Genomic DNA, 15884 nt, shown 5'->3' on the forward strand with positions numbered 1-15884 from the left:
TCAGTTGCCTCCTATAGGATCAAACATACAACCTAGTTATGTGCACTGACCGGGAATCAAACTCGCAACCTTTTGGTGTACAGGACAATGCTACAACTGACTGGGCCACCCATCCAGGGCCAGCAGTACTTTTTAGAAGTTAAAATGAGTTTGACCACAGTGAGCTGGCAGGCAGGTGAGCCTCCCCCTCCCCCACTCAGCCTCACCAACTCTGCAGCTGAGAGCAAAGTTTGCAAAGAGTCATGGGAGGCAGCGGCCAGGGTGAGGCCCATGGGAAAGATGCCATCTGGGGTAGGGGTGCTGCTGCTGCCCGCTACGGGGCCAGCCCAGTTACACGGAGAGAAGGGTATCTCCATCCTGGACCACGGCTCCTGCCGGCCCATCTCCATCCTGCTGTGCATGAACATCTCCTACAATCAGACCATCATGCTCAACCTTCTGGGCCATACTAACCGGGAGGACTTGGGCCTGGACGTGCACCAGTTCTACCCATTGGTGAAAGGGCAGTGATCGCCTGAACTGCGCTTCTTCTTGTGCTCCATATACACATCCACATGTACCGTGCTGGAGCAGGCCATGCCGCCGTGCCATTCCATCAGGGCTGCGAGGCGCTCATGAACAAGTTCAGTTTCCAGTGGCTCGAGTGTCTGTACTGCATGCGCTTCCCACTATATGCCATGCTGGACCACCTGTTGCACTGCTCGCGAGCCCTCAAGATGCCGTCCTATCTCAGCTACAAGTTCCTGGGTGAGCATGACTGCGTGGTGCCCTGTGAGCTGGCAGGGCTCGATGGCTCCGTGTTCTTCTCGCAAAAGGAGATGAGATTTGCCTGCCTCTGCATCCTCACCTGGTCGCTGCTGTGCTGTGCCTCCACTTTCTTCACTGTCACTACGTACGTACCTGGTGGACATGCAGCTCTTCTGCTACACGGAGCGGCCCATCATCTTTCTATGTTTTTTTTTTTTAAATGATTCTTTTTTTTTTCTTAATGTATCTTTATTGATTTCAGAGAGAGGGAAGGAAAGGGGGAGAAAGAAAGATAGAAACATCAATGATGAGAGAGTCATTGATCGAGCCCACAACCCGGGCATGTGCCCTGACCGGGAATCGAACCCTGATCGCCTGGATCCCAAGTCGACGCTCAACCGCTGAGCCACGCCCGGCCGGGCACGGCCCATCATCTTTCTGTCTGGCTGCTACACAATGGTATTGGTGGCCTATATCACAGGTTCGTGCTCCAGGAGTGTGTAGTGTGCAATGAGCACTTCTCCGACAATGGCTACCACACGGTGGTGCAGGGCACCAAGGAGGGCTGCACCATCCTCTTCATGATGTTCTACTTCTTCAGCATGGCCAGTTCCATCTGGTGGGTCATCCTGTCGCTCACCTGATTCCTGGCGGCAGGTATGAAGTGTGGGACCATGAGGCTATCGAGGCCAACTTGCAGTACTTTCACCTGACCACATGGGCTGTGCTGGTGGTGAAGACAATCACTATCCTGACTATGGGCCAGATTGACGGCAACCTGCTGAGCGGTGTGTGCTTCGTAGGCTTCAATAGCCTGGACCCTCACAGGGCTTTGTGCTGGCACCGTTCTTTGAGTACCTGTTCATAGGCACGTCCTTCCTTCTGTATGGTTTCATGTCACTCTTACGCATCGATACCATCATGAAGCACGACAGCACCAAGACGGAGAAGCTGGAGCAGCTCATGGTGCACAACGGTGTCTTCGTGCTTTACATAGTGCCCTCCACCATAGTCATCATCTGCTACTTCTATAAGCAGGCCTTCCAAGAGCACTGGGAGCGCTGGTGGGTGAGCCAGCACTGCAAGAGCCTGGCCACCCATCCAGTGCCCAGCGTGCTACACGCCGCACATGTTGCCTGACTTCACCGTCTACATGATCAAATACCTCATTACACTCATCTCCGTGGGCATCATGCCAGGCTTCTGGATCTGGTGCAGCAAGATGCTGCACTCGTGGAGGAAGTTCTACACTCGTCTCACCAACAGCTGAGACCACCGTGTGAGGGGGTGTTCCCAGACCGGCCCACACTATGCTTTCCTCCTGGGGGGGGAGGGTGCTCCTACAGACTCTGTATTTTATTTTTTTAAATAAAGAACAATAAAAAAAACCCAAAAACTAAAATGTATCTACTCTTGATATAGTGGTTAGACTTCTCAGTATTTATTCCTGAGAAGTACTTGCATGTATGCACAAAGATGTATGTGGGGAGATTTCATTACATTCATTGTTTCTAACAGCACAAAATTAGAAATAACCTGTAGATTTATTAATAGTAAATATTTAAATGAACTATGGGAAATCCATGCTACATATGTAAAAACTTCTAAGTCTTATTGTTAAATGAGAAAAGCAAGTTTTAGGGAGTATATGCTACAGAGATTTTCCATCCTATCAGACTGAATGCCCCCTTTTATATTTTACAATGTTTCCTTAAGTGGAATGAAATTTGCAGGCAATTGCATGTGATTCCACATCATTTCAACCAAAATCAATATAATACTATAACTGTGATACAAAGAAGAAATAATAGGCCCTGGCCAGTGTGGCTCAGTTGGTTGAGTGTCATCCCATGCACCAAAAGGTCACCAGTTAGATTACCAGTCAGGGCACATGCCCAGGTTGTGGGTTCCATCTCTGCTTGAGTGCATACGAGAGGCAACTGATCGATGTTTCTCACATCATTTTCTACCCCCCTCTCTAAAATAAATTTTAAAAATAAGTAATAGAAAAGTAGTTCGTAGTAAAATTTTAAGTATTTTAATATATAAATTCTCAGATTCCACCATACTAGAATACATAATGAAGCAATCAAGTGGTAACAGGGTTGCCTCTGGGCTGGGGAGCTGCATGGCTGGGGAAAAGAATGGAGAGGGAGACTTAGTTTTTTCAATGAAAATTGTATTAAGTGCATGTGTACTATATGTTTCTATCTTGAGAAATGAGTAATTTTAAAACTAAATTAATAGCATGTGAGGCTCTATCTTGCTTATAAATTGTGCAATGGCTCCTCACAGCCTTCAGGATAAAGTCCAAACTCCTGATTTTCAAATATACGTGGATTGTGTTATACTCCTTCAAGGCCCTGCACAGTCTGGCCCCTCCAGGGATCTCTCCAGCTGTGGGATCCAGCCAAGCAGAACTAAATGCAGACACTGAACTGCATGGCCTCTGCCTTCCTCCTCACTGCATTCTCATCTTTCAAAACAGCACAGAAGTTCTTCTAAGAAGTTTGTTCTAAACTCCCTGTCTAGGGTAATTGCCCTTTTGCCAAGCTTGTATTGTACCCTCAGCATGTTTCTGGCAAAATACTGTGCCAGTCTGCCATGGCCAGGTGGCTCAGTTGGTTGGAGTGTCATCCCCTACACCAGTAGGTTGTGGGTTCGAAACCTGCTCAGGGTACATACCTAGGTTGTGGGTTTAATCCCCGGTTGGGGTGCATATGGGAGGCAATCAGTTGATGTTTCTCTCATCTGTGTTTCCTTCTCTCTCCCTTCCTCTCTCTCTAAAATCAATAAAAACATATCCTTGGGTGAGGATTAAAAATATATATACAGTGCCAACCCTGTTGGGATTGTTTGCATGCTCATCTCCCCTCTGTGAGCTCCTTGAAAGCAGAGGCTGTATCCCATCGCAGGGGCCTAGTGGGAGGCAAGGGAAACAGTGGTGTCTAGTAAACATTTATTAAGTGAATGAAGACAAATTATGATTCTTGACTTATTATATACATATAAACATATATATGGTCCATGAATTTTGGCTACCAGCTGAAGATTATAATTTGCAGAATCAGTTTTGTTTGGCAAACTGTTAGGTTTAGAAATTAAAATTTTAGATTTTAGAGAAACCTATCTCCTCTCTGGTTGGTTGAATTGAACAGTCCTGAAGGCATGGTTATGTTTCACCTCTTCCTACCTCACCACCATGGTTTATATGGCTCATACTGGCCAAAGCCACCTCTGGTAAGGTGGCCCCATAGCACTCATCTGGTGTTTAAAGAACTTTGAGTGAGCAAATGATCAATACTATAGTTGGTGCCAGGCAGTGTGCTAAGGCACTTCATAAGCATTATTTCACATAATCCCTCACTTAATCCAGTGAAGTGGCCTCTGTTCATAGCTTCATTTTACAGCTAAGCTTACTGAAGTTTGGAGACCTTAGGAAACCAATGAATTCATAACTATTGAGTATTGGAGGCAGGATGTGAACCCAGGCTGGCCCAGAGCCTGGGACCCTAACCTCTGATTGGGGAACCTGCTCCCTAGCATTTTCTTTGTACTCTACAGGTGCCAAGCAGTAGGAGGAGTTTCCTGTGCATGTAGTGGCCTGATCCTCTCCACACATCTGTGCGGTCCTGGGGAGCTCTGAGTCCCTTTTCCTACTGCAGGCTTGATTCCTGGTGGTCAGAGGGCCTTGAAAATCGATGGTGTCAAAAGCTGTATAGTAGGTTCAAGGAGGACTCAGATTTCTCATGAGATCAGAAGATTGATTCCAGATCTGCTGCTGTGTAAATGAAGTGTGGGGGTTGCTGAGAGCCTGAGGCTAGCTGTTCTTGAGCCAGCTCAGCTGGCACAGAAGAGAGAGTCCTGAGATCTTGGAGTTTTTCAAGGCCTCGAGGCCTCACCCCTTCATTACAGCCCAGACCTGAAGGCTCCACTGCATTAATTGCCTTAGTGATGCCCCAAGTAAACGGTACTTGCTTATAATGGATGGAAGGTGAAGACTTTGAGAGGGGCGAGAGGGGCAGTAATTATGTCAATGGCTGGCCCCGTGTTGTTGTTTTTCTGTTAATCCTCACTGAAGGATATTTTTTCCATTGGTTTTTAGAGAGAGCACGGGGGGAGGGGGACATTAACTGGGAATCCAGCCTGCGACTCTTTGGTGTGCTGACTCTAACCACTGAGCAACACCGGCCAGGGTGACTGGACCATTTATTAACTATTTATTTGTGCTAAGCACCCTGCCAGGCACTTTACATGCAAAATTTTGCAAGGAGAGTGCTTGAATCCCAATCTCATAGATGAAATGGGCTAAGAGGGAAGCAAACTGCCTAAGGCACACAGATGACTAGTAAGTGACAGGGCAAGATCTGAACATAGGTTTCCCTTTTCATTCACACACTTGTTTATTGAGTGCCTTTTCTGTGCACTTGGGAGATAAGTGAACAAACAGACAAAAACTCCTGCTCTTATGGAGCTTACACTCAAGTAATATTAAGATTCAGTCAATGCATATTATATGATAGAACTTGACATACTATATTCAAACTGCAGAAAAAGCAAAGACAGCAAAGGAAGGGAGATTAGGAGTGCTGGGGCCTTGGCAGAGGGAGCAGTTTGTAGTAGAGCCTGTTGAGAAGGTGATACTGAATAAAGATTTGAAGGGTAAAGGAGGTGAGGGAGCTTCCCATGCAGGCCTGGGGAAGAGTGTTTTAGGCATAGGGAACAGCTAGTATAAAGGCAGCTTAATTCTTAGGTGCCTTCCCTTACACCCAGCGCCTCAAAACACAAATGAATACGAGAAGACTCCTGTTCTCAAGGAAGGAAAAACTTGAAAACAGATTGCAAGCCAACCAGAGAGAGAGAGGTCTGAACCAGTCCACATAAAACAGCTTGGGGATAGAGACTGGTTTCTCGGTCCTTGTTAGAGAACAGGCCTCCTTCCTGCCTACATCCTGAGGACAAAAGAAGTAAAGTAAGCAAGAGGCAGGGTCACCCTGATTTTACACCCTTGATTAAAGTCTGTTTGCTATTGTGCTCTTCTGCTGTGGGCTTTGTGTCTCTGTTTTTGAGGGCATCTGTGATATGCATGGCCTGGTGCTTGTCCCCTGGGACGGCCCAGTAGGCAGCCTGGACGTGCCCAGGCTCTCAGTTTTCTGGCTGGGCTCTGCACTTGTTCTGCTTCAACTGTTCATTTTCTGATACCAAAGAGAGGTGGATCTTCTCAGTGCTGAAGTCTCAGTGCTGAAGCGCCCCTTGATGGAACACTTGCCTAAGTTGGGGAAGCCTGTTCTCCAACTTTCCATGGAGGGGAAGGCCAGAATAAACTGATGTGAGAGCTTGTGAGCTGACCATTTGTTGGTTGTGCTACCCAGTATTGTGCTCTGGGCTTCCTAAGGATCAGTTCTGGTCAAGTACTTAACTGAGGCTGCTCCATGCCAACCCTGTGTTCTGAGGAATCTGACACACCCTGACCTCAAGCAGTACACAGACTGCTCCAGAGATAGACAATTTCATTATGTTTTGCAAGTGTCCACCCTGTCCTGGACACACTCACCCCCAAAATATAGGATGGGAGCAGGTAGTACTTCACCCTCTATGTGGTCCCCGTGGGGAGGTTGTCTGGACCCCCTCCTGTTGGATTGTTCTGATGATCTTACTTTCCCTGGTTCTCAGCCGTCTGGTCCTTGGAGTACATCATTTTGGGGACTATTTTAAAAATATTTATGCTCAAGCGTGTGCTTTTCCCTTGGACCCAGTTCTGGCATTTTACCTGATGACCAATAAGAGAGAGGGACCATCCTAATTCCTGACAAAAGTGCAATGATAGGGGTCTGCATAGGGTTTAGAGGAGGAGGTCTGACCAGCTTAAGGTGGTCCTGTCAGCTTCCTGGAGAAGGGGATATCTGTGTTGTTTTGATGCCGCAACCAGGAAGGTCTTTGGTACAAACATTAGTCCAGCCTTAGTAAGAAGACCAGTTGTCCCCTTGTGCACATATTCCTTGCCTGCAAATCTTTCCTGCTCCCCTCACAGATTGGGTCCTAAAAAGGAGAGTACATTTTTCTGCTCTGGCATGTAAGGGGATTGGAAGTCAACACTCCCATCCTCACAAGAAAAAAGCTGAATAAATTAAAAATCAGTTACTCTTCTTAGGTCCATTAGAAATCATAGAGCAAACTGCTGCCTGCACAATTGGAGAGACAGGTGGATACAGAGAACCACAGTTCACCAAATGCAAAAGCTCAGGAAAGGAACCTGTCGATGGAGCCAGTATGAGGGTAGGAAAATTTAAACTGTAATTGATGAATTGGGGGAGGCTTTGCATAGACAAGCTTGAAAGTTAAAAATTTCAGGGAGGGGGAGCAGTCTTAGGGAGAAGCCCAACATTTGTGTGGGGTTTACTTCCAGGAACCCGACCAGGTCCCCACAGGAAAAAGTGGAGAAAAATCCCCTTGTGCTTCTAGCAGGGGGGATGGAAGGAATAGGTACTGTATTTTGAAAATAAACCCCTATCTATGATTATCCTATCCCAAACCTGAATTTCTTTTGAAAAAACTTAATATAGATCTAGCTTCTGATATAGACCATTGTAAGGAAAATGGAATTTTTGAAAATAAATTTAAACTAATTTCTAAAAAGAAAATATACCCAGAGCATTCTGTTCTTACATGGCCTGCCTCAAGAGAAACTATTTAACCAGAGCCTAACTGACCTGGGGAAGGGAGATACCCAACTCCAGCCTACTGCAGCCTTTCATGTGGGGAAAGGGAAACACCCAATCCAGAACCCTTTAGCCTTTCTGCATCAAAAAGGGTGTCTGTTGGGGATGGGGGACCCAACAAGCGGGAAACACTAGTGAAAGTCAAAGCCCAGGGCCAGAGGCTCACTAAAAGACCAACACCTAATCAGGACTACAGAATGCCTGCCTTTCCCAACTCCTTACTGCCATATCAGTCAGGCCCCTGCATAATAAGAGGGGATTACGACGGAAAGAACTGCACATCTCAGACCTTATTTGAGAAGTCACTAGGGAAACACAAAGCAGAAGAGACAAAAACAAGGACACCAGAAGAAATTTTAGCCTCTAACACCTACAGCTACAGCAAACAGTAAACACAGCCTAACTCCAAGCCAAATAAACAAAGCCTCACACTAAAGGCCTATTTACCTCAGTTCCTTATACATAGTATGTCATGTCTGGCATTCATAAAACTACAAGGCATACTAAAAGAGAAAATATCAGAACCAGATTCAGACATGGCAAAGATGTAGGAATTATCAGACTGGGTATTTAAAACAACTGATTAATATGCTAAATTAATGCCCATTAATATGGAAAAGTGGACAACATTTGGGACTAGATGGATAATGTAAGCAGAGAGATGGAAACTCTAAGGAACAATCAAAAGGAAATGCTAGAAATAACACTGTAGCAGAAATGAAGAGTGTCTGATGCATTTATCAGTAGACTAGACATGGCCAAGGAAAGAATCAGCGAACTTGAACATATGTCAGTAGTAACCTCAAGAACTGAAATGCAAACAGAAAAAAGAAAAATATGGAACAAACAATATCCAAGAACTGTGGGACAATTACAAAATGTGTAGCCTGCATACACAGAGCATATGTGTACATAATGGGACCACCAGAGAAGAAGAAAGGAACAGAATAAATATTTGAAGATTAATGACAGAATTTTCCAAAATTAATTACAGATACCAAACCACAGATCTAGGAATCTCAGGATAAATACTAAAAGATCTATTAACGGAATAATCATGTTGAAACTGCAGAAGCATCAAAGGCAAAGAGAAAATCTTGAAAGAAGCCAGAGGGGGGAAACCTTACCTAGTATAGAGAGAGAATTTTATCAGACTTCTTTTTAGAAACCATGCCAGTAAGAAAAGAATGGAGTTAAAGATTTTAAATTTTTTTTTAAATGTAGAATTCTGTGTCCAGTGAAATTATCCTTCAAAACTGAAGTACTGTATCAGACAAATATTGAGGGACTTTGTCACTGACACAGCTGCCTTGCAAGAAATATCAAAAGTTCTCCAGAAAGAAAAAAAATGATACACATCAGAAACTTGATCTACATAAAGAAAGGAGTGTTAGAGGAGTAATAGAGGTAAAATAAAATCTTGGCGGATCCAGCAGGCAGGAAAATCAGTGAGGACATAGCTGAACTAAACAACAGTATCAAACTATTTCTAATTGACATTTGTAAAGTACGTCATTCAGCACCACCAGAATACATATTCTTCTCAAGCTCACATAGAACATTCACCAAGATAGACTACATTCTGAGCCACCAAGGCGCTCTCGCCTGTGGGTGATTGTCTAAGACTGTTCTCCAGCTTCTCCCAGACCATGTTGAGAGGGGCTGCAGCCACCTCACAGGCCACGGCAGGGCCCACAGCCAGGAACAAGGTCTGTATGCCTGTTACACGGTGCACAGGGGAGCAAGACTTCTCCCGGGGCCCTAGGCACATAGCGCTGGGTCTCACCACTCCCACGGTCACTTTTGTCCGTGGATGGATGCCAAAGAGTTGAGTGGGTGATACAGGAGCGATGTCTTGTTTAGCCATGTCGCTTACATCACCACACTTTAAATTCTTACTCCTTAACCCTGAATACATAGGGTAGTCTCCCCTCTCTTCTTGTTCACCCTCTTATGGATGGAAATTACCTGGAGGAGAGTGAGGCTGGCTCTGTTCCTGGAGCCATCTGAGGTTCAGGTAAGGATGGCAGAGAGGTTTGGATAACATTGAATAGGAGAAAAGGGATATGACAATGTTATTTTGCATTTTACCAGGAGTCCAGAAAAAGAAGAAAGTAGAACAAGAATCATTTGGATGTGGACCTCTCACTCTGATAGGCACAGTCACCAGCAGCGGCGGGGAAGAGAGCCGTTCCTGGAGCTGCCTCCGCCTTCACTCCTGTTGGGCATCCCAGGCGCTGGGAGATGTGCACTTCTGGGTTGGATCTCCCCTTCCTGGGGAACGCTGCTGTCCTATTTGTGATCCAGACTGAAGGTATTCTCTGTGAGCCCATGTGCTATGTTCTAGACATGTTGGCGTCGATTACCTGGGCTTGTCCATGGCCGCTATGCCTATAATGCTGGGCATCTCCTGGTTCACTCTCAGGGATATATAGATTTTTATTTTTTTTTAGAAAAAATAACTGCAACACAAATTTTATCTTAACCACTTTTAAGTGTGCACTTCAGTAGCGTTAGCTATACAGGTTTTCCCCTCTAGATGAAAGAGTGTTCCTATGAAACCTTTGTAAGCCAAATGGCATAAAGCGAAGAGGATCCTCTTTCTGAAAGTTTGCATCATGCCACTTTGCTTTTATGAAACACCCATATTAGTACGGTAATGGCTTTTTCATAAAAGCGAATATCCTGTTGGGATTTCTTTTGGTTAGCAAAAACAGATACTAATGTAGGTCTTTCCTAAAAGTGAAGTCCGCTTCGTTAAGGCGAACTTTCAGAAACTGGGAGGTGCCTGTACTCACTGTTGTGCAGTGGATCTCTTAACGTTTTAAAGCTGTTTTTTAAAATATATTTTTATTGATTTCAGAGAGAAGATGGGAGAGGGAGAGAGAGAGAAACATCAATGAGAGAATCACTGATTGGCCGCCCCCTGCATGCCGCCCCCCCCCCCAGGGATCCAGCCCGCAACCCGGGCATGTGCCCTGATTGGGAATCTAACCTCGATCTCCCAGACCATAGGGCGGTGCTCAACCACTGAGCAACACTGGCCAGGCTGTTTTGTAAGACTGAAACTCTACCCATTGAACAACTCATTTCCCCCTCCCCACACCCCTGGTAACCACCGTGCTACTTTCTGTTTCTATGAAATTGACTTTAGATACCTCATGTAAGTGAAATTGTACAGTATTTGTTTTTTTGTGACTGGCTTATTTCACTTAGAATATTCTCAAGATTTACCCATGTTGTAGCATGTGACAGCACTTCCTTTTTTAAAGCTAATATTCCATTGTATGAATATACCTTTTTCTTTATCCTTTCATCCGTCAATGGACATTTGGCTTGCTCACACATCTTAATTATTGTGAATAATACTGCTGCAATGGACATAGGTGTGAGGTGTGTGTGTTTTTAACAGCCTTATTGATATATAATTCACATAACATATAGTCCACCCATTTTAATGTGTACAATTCAGTGATTTTTAGTATATTCACAGATAAGTGCAGCCATCACTCCAGTCAATTTAGGAACATTTCCATCACCTCAGAAAGAAACCTGTACCTTTTAGCTACCAACCCCTATTCCCCCATCTTCAGCATCCACTAATCTCTCTCTCTATAGATTTTCCTATCCTGGACTTTCATATGAATGGAATCATATAACATGTGGTCTTCATGACTAGTTTCTTTCCCTTAGCATAGTGTTTTCAAAGTTCATCCATGTAGCCGGGCCGGTGTAGCTCATTGGTTGAGCATTGACCCATGAACCTGGAGGTCACAGTTTGATTCCCAGTCAGGGCACAGGCACAGGCTGTACGCTTGATCCCCAGTGGGGGGGGGGTGCAGGAGGCAGCCAGTCTATGATTCTCTGTCATCATTGATGTTTCCCTCTCTCTCTCCCTCTCCCTTCCTCTCTCTGAAATAAGTAAAAACATTTTTTAAAAAGTTTGTCTATGTAGCATGTCAGTATTTCACTCCGTGTTGTGGCTGAATAATATTCCAGTGTATGGTTAACCATATTTTGTTCATTCATCAGTTGGTGGACATTTGGATTGTTTCCACCTTTGGCTGGTATAAATAGTGCTGCCATAAACATTTGTTTACAAGGTTTTGTGTGGACATACACTTTCCTTTCTTTTGGAAAGGAAATACCTAGACAGAGAATTGCTGTCGTATGATAACTGTGTTTAATCATTTGGGGAATTGCCAGACCACCTTCCACAGTAGCTGTTTTACATTCCTACGAGCAGTGTGTGTGGTTCCAATCCATATCCTTGCCGACACTTGTTACCTCACATTTGTATTCTAGCCACCCTTTTGGGTGTCCAGTGGCATCTCATTGTCTTGTGTTTCCCCAGTGGTTAGTGATGTTGAGTGTTGGCCATCTCGTATCTTCCTTGGAAACATATTCAGATTCTTTGCCCATTTTTAATTGAGCTTTTTCTTATTGAATTTTAAGAGTTCTTTATATATTTTAGATAGAAATCCCTTATCAGAAATATGAATTGCAGATATTTCCCCCCATTGTGGGTTGTCTTTACACTCTTTTAAATATTGGCAAATTATAGCTATAAATTTCACTGTGATCACTACTTTCACTCCTAAGTTTTGGTACGTTGTGTTTTGGTATTTTTGGTATGTTGTATATTTATTTTCATTGATCTCGAAGTATTTTCTCTTGCATGTGACGAGTCACTTCTGTCTTGCTGTTTTCAAAATTCTCCCTTTGTCTTTTGAGAGTTTGAATATAATGGGTCTCGGTATGAATATTTGCCATCATATATGGGGAATTTTGAGCCATTATTTTTTTCAAATACTCTTTTTCTTTGTATGTTGATAAGTTGCATGGTGTCCCCTGAGTCTTTGAGCCTCTGTTTAATTGATGAGAGAGAGGGAGGGAGGGAGGGAGGGAGGGAGGGAGGGAGGGAGGGAGGGAGGGAGGGAGGGAGGGAGGGAGGGAGGAAGTGGGGGGGGGAGAAACACTGATTTGTTTCATTCATCCACGCATGCACCAGTTGATTCTTGTGTGTGCCCTGACTAGGAATCAAACCCGAAACCTTGCCCAGCCGGGTATGGCTCAGAGTTTTGAGCGTCCACCTAGGATCCAGGTGATTGGGGTTCAATTCCTGGTCAGGGCACATACCCAGGTTGGAGGCTCGATCAATGACTCTCTCATCATTGATGTTTCTATCTCTCTTTCTCTCCCCCTCCTTTCCTCTCTCTGAAATCAATAAAGATATATTTTTAAAAAAACCTCAAAACCTTGGCTTATCGGGGACAACACTGTAACCAGCTGATCCACCTGGTTCCTGGCCAGGACTGTTTACTTTTCCTCAGTCTTCTTTCTGTTCCTCAGATGGGTTAATTTCAATAGACCTATCTTCAAGTTTGCTGGCTTTTTTCTGCTTGGTCCTGTCTGCTGATCCATCAAGCTCTTCTAGTGAAATGTTTATCTCAGTTATTGTACTTTCTGATTCTAGAATTTCTATTTGGTTCCTTTCTGTAATTTCTGTCTCTTATACTCTCTATTTAGTGAGACATCATTCTTTCTTTTTCCTTTAATTCTTTAGACATTCATGGTTTCCTTTAGTTCTTAAAAGCTGATTTAAAATGTGATACTAGGCCCGGCCGGGTGTGGCTCAGTGGTTGAGCATTGACCTGGGATCCAGGCGATCGGGGTTCGATTCCTGGTCATGGCACATGCCCGGGTTGCGGGCTAGATCAATGACTCTCTCATCATTGATGTTTCTATCTGTTTCCCCCTTTCCTTTCCTCTCTCCGAAATCAATAAAGATAAATTTTCAAAAAAACCCTGCTTAAAAAAAAAAAAAAAATGTGATACTAGGGTAAGTTAAAACAGTACAAAGCTTGCTGTTCTTACCAAGATTCTACTATCTTTCTTGACCAAATGCTGTCTGGGTTGCTGCAAGCCTTTGGTTAATTTCCAGAATTCTGTGAAAGTTGATTCTGATAATATATGGCAAGTTGTTCATTGCTTTAATGGAGGAAACAAAGTTTTGGTGGTTCTTACTGGACCATTTTTGTCGATCCCTTGCTTGGATTTTGAGTCAAACTACAGAAAGATATTTTTGAGACCAACTGCAAAAACTGAACACAGACAGTTAATTAGATTATTAAAATTTTAATTTTGTTGGATAGGAAAATTGTGTAAGGTCATATATATATATTTATTTATTTATTTATTATTGTTTAAAATAATACAGATGTCCCTTTTTCTCCCCACTGACCCGGTCCACCCCGTTCCTTCCCTCTCCCCAGTCCCTCTCCCCACCATTGTCGATGTCCTCGGGTTGTGTATATATGCACATAAATTCTTTGGTTACTCTCTCCCCCTCCACCCACCCGCCCTTCTCCATCCCTCTGACATTCATCAGTCTCATCTATGCTTCCATGTCATTGAATCTATTCTGTTCATCAGATTATTAAGTTCTTTAGATTCCACGTATAAACGAGATCATGTGATATTTGTCTTTTGCTGCCTGGCTTATTTCACTTAGCATAATATTCTCCAGGTCCATCCATACTGTCCCAAAGGGTACGAGATTCTTCTTCTTTACAGCTGCGTAGTATTCCATGGTGTAAATGTGCCACAGCTTTTTAATCCACTCATCTACTGATGGGAGTCATATATATTTTAAAAGACCCCGTATGTTAGAGCTGCATGGTGGTGCTCAGTGTTTCCTTTGATTTGCTTTCAAATACTCTCAGCTCACATGCAAAAAAAGTGTGTGTGGGAAGAGAAATACGAAATAATGGCACATGTTGACAGTTGTTGGAGCTGGGTGATGGGTCATGGAGGTTTACTGTACTATTTTATTTTTGTGTTTGAAAATTTCTATAATAAAAAGTTTAATAGAGAGGGGGTACTCTTGGGCCCAAACAAGGCTTCCTTGAATTGGGGAAAAAAAATAATTGAGTCCCTCACTGGCCTTCATAGAAGGGAGTAAAACAATGTCCTGGAAGATTGGCAGGGTGTGTGTTGAGAGAATTAAGGCTAAAGAGATAGAACCAGTCAGGCACCTCCAGGATAAAAGGACAAGTTACACAGCAAGTAAAGAAATGTAACCACCTCTTGGGTCTGGAAGGCAAAGAAATTGACTGGTTAAGTCCAGGCTGATCCCTGACCCCAATCCCCAAGTCCATGGTCTCAACCACCATACTCGACCACATCCCAGGGTGGTGGAAAAGACTTCTTTCCTGGCGCTGGGAAAAGAAATATTCCCACCCAAGATCATTCCACGACAAAGACCCAGAGCAGGAGGCATGCACAGGGTGACAGGCCTCCAGAGTCAGAGGCCTGGGATGAGGTAGGTTCTGTCCTCCTGAGTGACCACAGCCTCAAGACAACAACTGGGGAAAAGGCGATTTCTCTGATGACTCAGTCAGCAAAACTCCAGGAATTTTAAATGATACTGTAAAATGCACACTCGACACCATGCTGTAAATACAAGAACCTCAAACCCTGAGGGAGGGAGTATGGAAGATGCACCCAGAGAGTTCCCACCGGGCAGGACAGTGCAAGGCTTGAGCACTGGGTGTTCCCACATTCAGAGCCCAAGGAGAACCTATGTAGCCTGCTCCACTGCCAGCTTTCCAAATGGGGACAAGGACCATCAGGGAAGACAGGTGACCTGTCTCAGCTAAGGGAAGAGGGCTCAGCTAAGGGAAATAGGAACCAAAGGAAGGCAGTCAAGAACCTGCCATTCTGCCCTGGCCGGTTTGGCTCAGCGGTTAATGTTGGCCCGTCGACGGAAGGGTCCCGGGTTCAGTTCTGGCCAAGGGCATGTACCTTGGTTGCAGGCTCGATCTCCGGCCCTGGCCGACGTGCACAGGAGGCAACCAATCAACGTCTCTCTCTCACATCGATGTTTCTCTCCCCTTGCCCCCTCCACTCTCTCTGAAAAAGCAATGGAGAAAATATCCTTGGGTGAAGATTAAAAAAAAAGAACATGCCATTCTTTTACCTTAAAATCCTTTCTCTAGGAGGAGGGATAGGAAACAGGCTTTAAAACACAGTCCTTGGATTTGTCTTTGGGCACAGCTGGGGGATTTGAATCTCTGCAGCCAGGTTAGGAGGGGAGAAACTGGGGGAGGGCTCAGGGCGCACTGCAGGACAGAGGACAGGCCATGGGCCCTGTGGGAGGAAGGCAGAGTGGATCCTTCTCACACACCCCCCAGGCCACGAGAGCCACTGAATGAAGCCTTGTCAGAAAAGGAGGGAGGAGCTGCACGGTGCTTATGACAACAACGCCAAGCTCCTTAGCGGATCAGGGGCAGAGGGGCTGGTGAGAGGGGGGTGTCATGGCCAGCAGAGCCTGGACTATCTGAATGGGGTGGAGAGGGATGCGGAAGACAGAGAGGAACCATTGCTGCTCTGCCTCACTGTGTCATCACACCACCA

General features: G+C 44.7%; 1 pseudogene across 1 annotated transcript; it reads left to right on the top strand.

The window, feature by feature from the left end:
• The first annotated feature begins 279 nt into the window (after positions 1-279).
• Positions 280-2017, top strand: LOC308552634 (frizzled-2 pseudogene; annotated as a pseudogene). Its single transcript has 2 exons — positions 280-903; positions 1154-2017. The product of its transcript is annotated as a frizzled-2 pseudogene (transcript).
• The last annotated feature ends 13867 nt before the right edge of the window (positions 2018-15884 follow it).

Source organism: Miniopterus schreibersii (assembly GCF_964146895.1).
Source record: "Miniopterus schreibersii genome assembly, chromosome: 2".
Classification (NCBI taxonomy): Eukaryota; Metazoa; Chordata; class Mammalia; order Chiroptera; family Miniopteridae; genus Miniopterus; species Miniopterus schreibersii.